Genomic DNA, 9,824 nt, shown 5'->3' with positions numbered 1-9,824 from the left:
GCATGATTCTGGAGTTCCGGAATTGAGTCCCACATCAGGCTCCATGCATGGAGCCTGCTTCTTCCTCTGCCTTTGTCTCTGTCTCTCTCTGTGTGTATCTCATGAATAAATAAATAAAAATATTTTTTTTTTAAAAAGCTTATGTCGTGAAAATATTGTAGGGTTAGCCTGTGGTCCATTATTGGGAAAGGGGAAGGGTGGGCTTATACTATAATTTTACTTCACAATAATGTATTAATGTTGATTTGAGTCTTAACCACTCGCTTGCACTTGTTCATAAAGACCATGAAGCTAAAGACTCATGCTTCCCAGATAAGTTTCATTGAATGATTCAATCACCACCATCTAAAGTTGGGCCAATTTTCATTCCTTATGTACTGGTGATACTTTTAACATGCCAATCATCATACTCTGATTCATCAACACAGATTCTTTGGTTTCACCAAGCAGCATGCTTTTTAAAAATATTATCAATCTAATTTGATTAAAATAAAATAGGTTGCCATGTCCCAACCTATTTTTATTTCTGAGTCTGAACTCGCTCTGGTGTTATCTATAGCTTCCCTGTAACATAAATAACATAAATCCATCATCAGATTTAATGACAATGTGCACATAGAACAATTTTATTTGCACGAAAAGTAACCCTTTAATTTGAAAAACATTAGAATCTTACAAGTTTTATATATATTCACTCATACCTTCTTCATGAGTTGTTCCTTTATTGAATTTTAGTCTTTTATTATTGTATATGACTTATCATTAAGGTATGTTTCCCTCTAAAGCCTTGACATTTGTGCTAGAATACTTATAATTTCAGTGAAAATAACTGAATGAGTAATTATGAACTTTCTATTTCAATCTTCCTTCACTACAATTTAGGAAAGACCTCTCTCTGGCAGTTGTGGAATAAAAGAAAATATATTGAGCTAGAACTCAAAAGAGCAGAATGATTGTAAAGCTCTGTTTGTGGAATCCACAAAGGTCACCGAGGATGTAGCTCATAAAATGATACAATGAGTGGAGCTTATGCCCTCAAATTTTCAACTAGAAGTCTTTTATTGATTTCACACACAATTTAGTGATTCAGCCTCAGAAATAATTCTCAATTTTTTACATCTATTTGAAATATTTTTTCTTTAATTTATTCATCCCTTTAATAGTTGATTCTATAAAACAAAACCATTATCAATAAATTGGGTTGACTGAGCAGTCTCAGGATGCTGGAATTTGTTAAATAACACCTGTCATAGAGCTATAGCTTAAAGAAAAAGTAGCTATAGTTTAAGTGGTAATCAACGTTAAGTGTCAGGATGGAGCTCCATTTACTCTCAGTGGGCAAACATACTGGAAATAGGACAAATTTTAGACACTGAGTATTGTCCTGCATCTCCATCTACCAGAGCAATGCACCATCATGGTTTATGATGTGGTTTATGGAGTGCTGGTGTCGGCCTTGGTTTCCACGAGTTTGCACACACTCCTCTTCCTTCCTGTTCTTAGTAAGACTTGAGTGATATTATCCATCAGAAACCCACTTTTAAGGAGGCCCTTAGCATCCTAGTCACCTCATGGTGATACGCTCACCAGGGACTCCACATACATGCCTTCCACTAAAGACTCTTGTCCTTGCTCCTGGCTTGTGTTCTCAATTGTTTTTCTCACTGTTTCTCTTGAAGGTCTCAGCCTGATGCTTACACAGTGGCTCTTCCATAATATACAAGGCAGACCTTTGTGACCTTATCCTATCCTCTTCGATGTCCTTTTTTAGTTCATGTTTTTATTGAGCCATACATAGTGACTTGTGTTCTAGTTTATTAAAGCAATAGGTCAGATGTTTCCCACAATAATGTCTGTCTAAGTGACTGGCCGTAAAAACTCCAGCACCACATTCATCTGAAGACCAATCCCAGGGAAGATGACTAACTTTACCATTCTCACCCCCTTCCCCCATATATTTCAGGACAGCCTGCTTAAGGTTCTCGGATGAACTTTCTTGGGAGTGCAGTAAGATTTCTTCCTTTTCTTAGCTTCATCACAAGGTCTCAGCAGAAGATGGGGGGTGGACTTCTTTTGAATGCTGGAGTCAGATGAAGTACCCCATTTTCCGGTTGCTTGCCAACACAGATCACCCTTTGCTGATCCTGATCCTGGATCTTGGCCTTTACATTTTTTATTGTATCCGATGTTTCAACCTCAAGAATAATGGTCTTCCCCTAAGGGTTTTTAGGAAAGTTTGTAACTTGGCCCTGGCTCCAGTGCAGATGGTGGGTTGGAAAAATTCCTCCTTGATTTTTAAGATCGTAAAGCAAAATTCAGTTTCAATGAGTGAATTCCATTAAAATAAAGGCAAAATAAATAACTCGGGGAGGTTATTTGCAACCCTAAAAGGTTTGAGGCATGCAGATTCCATTGTTGCATTAACATGTACCAGGAATTCCAGCCAAATGTCTGGCTTGAGCATGAGTCCAACACTTCCCATAAAAGGAGAAGTCCCATTCTCCTTTTATTTCTCCTTTCTGTGACAATCTATAAGAGAGGTTCGAACTGGTGTCATGGTGTTAGACGAACAAAATTCTAATGTTGCTGAAGATTGGTCTGTGACTTGGGCAAATGATTTACCCTTGACATGCTTGGTTTTGCATTTCTATGATGGACAATAATAACAGCATTATTGTGAGAGTTAAATGTGAAAAGGCATGTTTAACGTAGTAGTTGGCAAAATGTAAATCTGTGATGATTATTAATTATTGATTTAAAATATTTCCCTCAAAGTCTCCCCAAACCTGCGTCATTCTCCATTAAACACAGTCCTGCCATAAGTAACAAAGCCTTATTTAGAAGGTAAACATGGTTCTCCGTATTTAAATGGAGCCCCACAACGTCATCACCTGATTCTTGTGAAGACATTTAGAAAAATTGATGCTTAAAGAGACGTTCCCTGTACGTATCTTCTCCACACTTAAAGTTGAATGCATGTTTGTGAGGAATATTGTTCTTGAACACTTAGGTTTAAATTTTCTCTAGTTTGTACCATCCATAATAAAAGCTCTCAGTTGTTGAATATTAAAAGAAAAACTGTAGGAAGTTTTATAAACTTCAAATTTCCAATTTCATTAAATGTGTTTGGCATATTGAAGAGGTGGATAATTTACTGTAGAATATTAAAATGTTAAACGTAATGACCTGCACAAAAAGTTGGCTGAATCGTTGGAACAGTAGTTAATTAATTCTGGGTACACTGTCAACTCCACAGAAGGCTTCAGATAGTTAAAGTAACAGAAGTTAGTTTGCTATGATGAATAAGGTTCTTCTGCATATCAGAGGAATTAAGGCTGATTAGATTAGCATTTGCAAGGGTTATCCAAATTTGATACTTTTATATAAATCAACATAATAAAGCTAGAAAGAAAAAGAATCAGAAATAGGTATAATAACATATGAAGCAAAGATTTATCATTTTTCTAGTCTATGCTATACTTTGGAAATAGCATCTTGTATTTCTTCATTTTCTTCCCAATTATAGCAAATGCTGATGTTTTTTAAATGTAGGAGGAAGGTCATATTTTCTCTGAATATTATATTTTTAATCAAAATCCAAAACTTAGTATTCTTAGAGATATGCTCACATTCTCACCAGCAATTTTTATGTGATGCAGTGCTTGGACTACTAGAGATTTGGGGCTATGTTCACCTGCATAAATAGAGTGGAATGAGGTAAATAAAGTTATTTAAAAAATGGAAGTTAGGAATATACAAATCTGGGAATACAATCTTTAACTACAAAGGACTACTATCTGCATACCAGTAACTCCCCAGTTTTACCAAATATAACAAAGAAGATATTATCTGGAACTGCTGGACCCATGAGGGGACTGGAGCCAGCACATGACAGCCTGAGGACACCTTGGCTCACCACCTGTTTTTGCACACAAAGTTTTATTGGAGCGCAGCAATGCCTGTCCATTTAGGCACAGTGCATGACTATTTTCACACTTGATGGCAGAGGCGAGTGCTTGCAGCAGAGACAGTGTGACCTGCAAAGCCCTGAGTATTCATTAATTGATGCTGAACAGAAAAGCCCTCATTCTAGCTCACCAGACTGCTCTGTGTTGTCAGAACAGATCACCGATTTTGAAGCAGCCACCCAATTGCTCATGCAGCTATCTCTGCCCAAATTCTTTTCTTGAGTTCTACCTGGGAATCTCTTCTTCATTCCCCAGCACGAATGTCCAACAGGTGGTCTATGTCATTCCTAAGCACAGAAAATCATGGCCCCCTTGGTGTTGTAATAACACTTTGACCTGGGCTTTGCACTAAAATAGGATGTTGTGTTTCCTTATTCTTCCTTAGAGCGGGAGACTTGGTATAATTCATGGTTTTGTCTTCTAGAAACAAACAAACGGACAAGAATTTGTCTATGTTTAGCATAATGCTTAGAAAACACAAGGTGCTCGATAGATTTTCTCGTTCAGAAAGAAGGAGGGAAGGAAGAAGGAAATCAAGGAAGGAGAGAGAGGGGAAGGATGGGGGAAACAAAGATTTGAGGTAAATGAGTGAAATAATTAATTGACTCAGGCTACAGGACATTATCCCAGTAGAATGAGCCACAGTCCTATTACTTAAGGCATCAGTGTTCAAGGTGGGATGCACACAATTATATATTGAGGGAAATATCAAGAAATATATGTACATGTGAAAAGGACCTATCTATAGTACCTATAGGATACACTGCATATTAATTAATATATATCAAAACAATACTTACCTGGCAGGGGAGATACCATGATCACGAAGGTGGTTTTCCCAGGGCGAGGCTTATCCATTGCACTCCGGATGTGCTGACCCCTGTGATTTCCCCAAATGTGGGAAACTCGACTGCATAATTTGTGGTAGTGGGGGACTGCATTTGGGCTTTCTCCTGTTTTTTTTTATTTTTTTTAATTTTTATTTTATTTATTTTTTTTTTAAATTTTTATTTATTTATGATAGTCACAGAGAGATAGAGAGAGAGGCAGAGACACAGGCAGAGGGAGAAGCAGGCTCCATGCACCGGGAGCCCGATGTGGGATTCGATCCCGGGTCTCCAGGATCGCGCCCTGGGCCAAAGGCAGGCGCCAAACCGCTGCGCCACCCAGGGATCCCTGTTTTTTTTTTAATATGTATCAAAATATAATTCTAATATATGCTGTTATGATACATATGGGATGCATATATAATACCAACAAGTTTAGTTATTATTACAATTTTACTTTATTTAATTATTTTTTTTTTTTTAGAGAGAGAAATTGCATGCACGTATGTGACAGAGGAGCAGAGGGAGAGAGAGGATCTCAAGCAGACTCTGTACCAACATGGAGCCCAATGTGAGGCTCGATCTTATGACCCTGAGATCATGCCCTGAGCCGAAATCAGGAGTCCGACAGTTCAGCAACTGAACCACTCAGGAGCCCCAATTACAATTTTATTTAAGATACTATGGGAGTCTAACGTGATGAGGTTGGCATTGCTTTACGGGAACAATAGTTTTCAGCAGGCTCAGATGCTTGATTTCTCTTGCTACCACAGGGCTGCCAATTGCCTATATTTAACGAATTTACGTTTAACTGAACTTGGGTAGTAGAACACACTTACAAACTTAAAAAAAAAAATGAGTTCTGAGGTTGTTTTATCAGCAAATGTTGAGCTTTGATTCTGTCCTAGGGGTAAGTATAAGGACAAACCATTGAACTTGAGGAACTGCTTTAGATGGTGCTACAACTTTCTTTCTTTCTTTCTTTCTTTCTTTCTTTCTTTCTTTCTTTCTTTCTTTCTTCTTTCTTTCTTTCTTTCTTTCTTTCTTTCTTTCTTTTTCTTTCTTTCTTTCTTTCTTTCTTTCTTTCTTTCTTCCTTCCTTCCTTCCTTCCTTCCTTCCTTCCTTCCTTCCTTCTTTCTTCTTTCTTTCTTTCTTTCTTTCTTTCTTTCTTTCTTTCTTTCTCTCTCTCTCTTCTTTCCTTCCTTCCTTCCTTCCTTCCTTCCTTCCTTCCTTCCTTCCTTTCTTCTTTCTTTCATCTGTCTCTTTCTTTCTTTCTTTCTTTTTCTTTCTTTCTTTCTTTCTTTCTTTCTTTCTTTCTTTCTTTCTTTCTTTTTTCTTTCTTTCTTTCTTTCTTCCTTCCTTCCTTCCTTCCTTCCTTCCTTCCTTCCTTCTTTCTTTCTTTCTTTCTTTCTTTCTTTCTTTCTTTCTTCTTTCTTTCTTTCTTTCTTTCTTTCTTTCTTTCTTTCTTTCTCTCTCTCTCTCTCTTTCTTCCTTCCTTCCTTCCTTCCTTCCTTCCTTCCTTCCTTCCTTCCTTCTTTCTTTCTTTTCTTTCTTTCCTAGATTTATTTATTTGAAAGAGAGTGAAGGAGAGAGAGAACAAGCAGGGGGGGGCAGGGGGACAAGCAGACTCCCCACTGAGTGCAGAGCCTGACACAGGGCTGGATGTGGGCTCCACGTGCAGCTCCATCCCAGGACCCAGGATCATGATCTGAGCTGTGGGCAGACACTTGACCCACTGAGCAGCCCCCCTCCCCAGTGCCTGAGGTGGTGCGATGGTTTCATTGACATGAACTCACAAATGGAATCTGTAGGACTACTTGCTGTGGTGTTGTCTAGATGGTTCCCGAGCAGACACAAGGTCATTGTCACAATTGCCTTTTCTTATATTTTTTACTTTTAATATTTTTTCATGGGCCTTATTTGAACATTCACTTGAGTAGAATTTGTTCAAAAATCTTGGACCTATAAATGTGTCAAAGGAGCAATTTAATTGGTTTGATTGGTAAAAAAAATCATGTTTTGATTTCCTCATTTTCTCCATTACTTTTTCTTTTCTTTTCTCTTGTGTGAGAGTAGATGTAATTTTCTCTAGATCAGAGAAGACTAGTTATGGATGGTGTTATAATATGATTTTGGAGTTGTTCTTCCATATGGAATTTACAGGGGACAAAGCACCAAATGGACAATTGGCTTTTCATTCATTATCACAAGATATGATACATTTCCAAATGAAGCTTTTTATTGAAGAATTCAGGACCTGAATTTGATTTAATAACTAAGGAATGATTATAGCTCTTAAAAATAATTTTGATTCCAGGGTACCTGGCTGGCTCCATCGGGAGAGCATGCGACTCTTGATCTTGGGGTTTTGAGTTTGAGCCCGACGTTGGGTGTAGAGATGACTTAAACTAATACAAGCTTAAAATAAACCTTAAAATAGAATAAAATGAATTATATGTTAAAAAATGTCTTTTCTCTTATGAATGCCAGTACTCAAAGCAATCCTAAAAGAGTGGAGTATCATAGAACATAATCTCTGTTATTATGGTGTCTGATAATTTTTAAAATTTATAGACATTTATTGGTTCAAAAGAGATATAATGATTTTACTAAATTTTATATACCAATACACTCTAATATACATATGAACCACCACTGTATCTTGTTATTTATCTGAAAATTTTCAGCAATTTTTTTCTATTGGAAAATTGGCAGCTTTGACTACCATAAATAAATATTATAAAATGTCACTTCTCAATAACATATATAGAAACATATATAAATGTATAAATATTTATATATTTGGAGATATTTTAATGTATTAAGCAAGTCAGGAGTTATATCTAAATTGCATATTTAAACTTTCACGTGCTTGCTTTTAAATTTATACACAATGTAAATCACTCTTTTGGATACATGGTTCTCGGTTCTGACCCTGAACCGGGTCAGAGTCGTATATCCGGCACCACACTCAAGACTCAGAACTGGTCTGTCACCCCAATTTTCTTGATGCCATCCCTTGGTTGTCAGCTTTTCCTGCACTTCCAACAGCTGTCGACCCCTGATGGTTTTTACCCAGCTACTGCTGTTTTCCCAGAATGCTGTAGCAGCGCAATCATAGATTATTCAGCCTTTTGAGGTCATCTTCCTTAACTTAGCATGACGCACATGAGAGCCATCCAGGTGTCCATGTGCCTCAGTGGTTAGTTGAGCAACAGGCCATGTTCGAGCATGTCACCGTGGTCTATTTACCCATGGGATGGAGGACCATCAGGTAGCTTCCAGTTCTTGGAAGTTAGGAATACAGCTGCTATAAATACTCATGTACAGACATGAGTATTTGAGCTTGTATTTGTCCTTTAGCATATTTTTTTTTTTTGTTCTGATAAGACCATGTTTTAATTGCCTATGACATGGATACAGCACATAATGGCTCAAAATGTAAGATTAAATAAAAACATGAAAATGAGTTCGTGAATCCTTAATTTTAAGTAAGCTTCCAGCAAAAAAACCAAAAACAGGACCTCCCCCCAAAAGAACCCCGCCAAAAAAACAAAAAAGCAAAAACCAAACAAACAAAAAAACCCCACAGGGGTTAGAATCATTTTAAAATTGTATCTTCAAAACTTCACGCGAGTATCCTCTAGTCTCTGGTTTGTCTTTCCTGCTTTTTAATAGTGTCTTTATAGGATAAATTTAAAAATTATGATGATATGTAATTCATTATTTCTTATGAGTTGTGCTTTTGATATTGCACATGAGAAGTCCTTGATCCAATGATACAAATATATTCTTATGTTTCTTCTGTTGTTGTTTGACATTTTATAATATTAGGTTTCTGATATATTTTGAGCTTGTATTTGTCCTTTAGCATATTTTCATACCTTTCACACCTAAAATCAATTAAATGCAAGCATGGAGCTATTTCTGGGTTTCCTGTTCACACCAGGATAGACTTCTGATCCCTCTGGTCACTACATGTGCTGTGCTGAGTCCTGTGGTAAGGAAAATTAGTAATAGAAATTGACAGGAATATACCAAAAGTCATGTAAGACCTTTCCAGAGAAGAATTATCAAGATCACTGGTATCAAGATAAGAATTTTCGCCAAAACTGTATATAGTCCGATGATATACCAATCAAAATATGAGCATGTTATTTTTGGCACTTGAAAATAATATTTTAAAAAAGATTTTATTTATTTATTCATGAGAGACACAGAGAGAGAAAGAGGCAGAGACACAGGTAGAGGGAGAAGCAGGTTCCCTGCAGGGAGCCCAACATGGGACTTGATCCCAGGACCCCAGGATCACACCCTGGGCAGAAGGCGGCGCTAAACCGCTGAGCCACCCAGCTTGCTCTGAAAATAACATTTTAATATTTATGTGGGAGGTTAAATTATAAAGACTGCCACCTTGATTTGAGAGTTAAAAGAGATACAGTTCACTTTCATTCTGTTGGTGTGGGTATAAATTAAGGAACTATGTCTAGAAATTCCAAATCTAAGCATTTAGTCTAATGAAAAAACTAAGTTTGCAAATACAGCATTCTACTAAAACACAATACACCAATGTATTAAAGCAATTCCTTACAGATTTTTAAGATAATTATATATATATGATTACTAGATGTTATTGTAAGAATACAGTATATGATGTATATGCCATACGAAAGTATGTGTTATTGATTATGTTGTCAGTAAGGCTTCCAGTCAACAGTAGGCTGCGAGTAGTCAGTGTCTGTGGAGGTCAAAAGTTATACATGGATGTTTGACTGTGGGGAGCATTGGTGCCTCTCACCCTATTGTACAAGGGTCAGCTGTGTGTGTGCATGTACATCAGTATCATGCCCTTTCCAAGTAGATGCATTAAAGGAATTGTATAGTATTTCCACAAAGAGAGATATCAGCTGTCATCACTCATTACTGATCTACAATAATACTCAAAAGTATATTTTATGTGAAACGGGGAGTGAAAATATTATGTGCATTATAATACAAAAGTGGATTTTTATAATAAGATGAGGAGATT

At 36.9% G+C, this 9,824-nt stretch overlaps 1 non-coding gene across 1 annotated transcript; it reads left to right on the top strand.

The window, feature by feature from the left end:
• The first annotated feature begins 4,760 nt into the window (after nt 1-4,760).
• On the top strand, nt 4,761-4,924 carry LOC121492248. The gene has a single exon (XR_005988158.1). It is a non-coding gene; the product is annotated as a U1 spliceosomal RNA (small nuclear RNA).
• The last annotated feature ends 4,900 nt before the right edge of the window (nt 4,925-9,824 follow it).

The sequence above is a fragment of the Vulpes lagopus genome, chromosome 5 (assembly GCF_018345385.1).
Source record: "Vulpes lagopus strain Blue_001 chromosome 5, ASM1834538v1, whole genome shotgun sequence".
NCBI classification, from domain to species: Eukaryota; Metazoa; Chordata; class Mammalia; order Carnivora; family Canidae; genus Vulpes; species Vulpes lagopus.
Note: the sequence above shows the minus strand (reverse complement) of the source record. Positions and strands in the feature narration are given on the sequence as shown.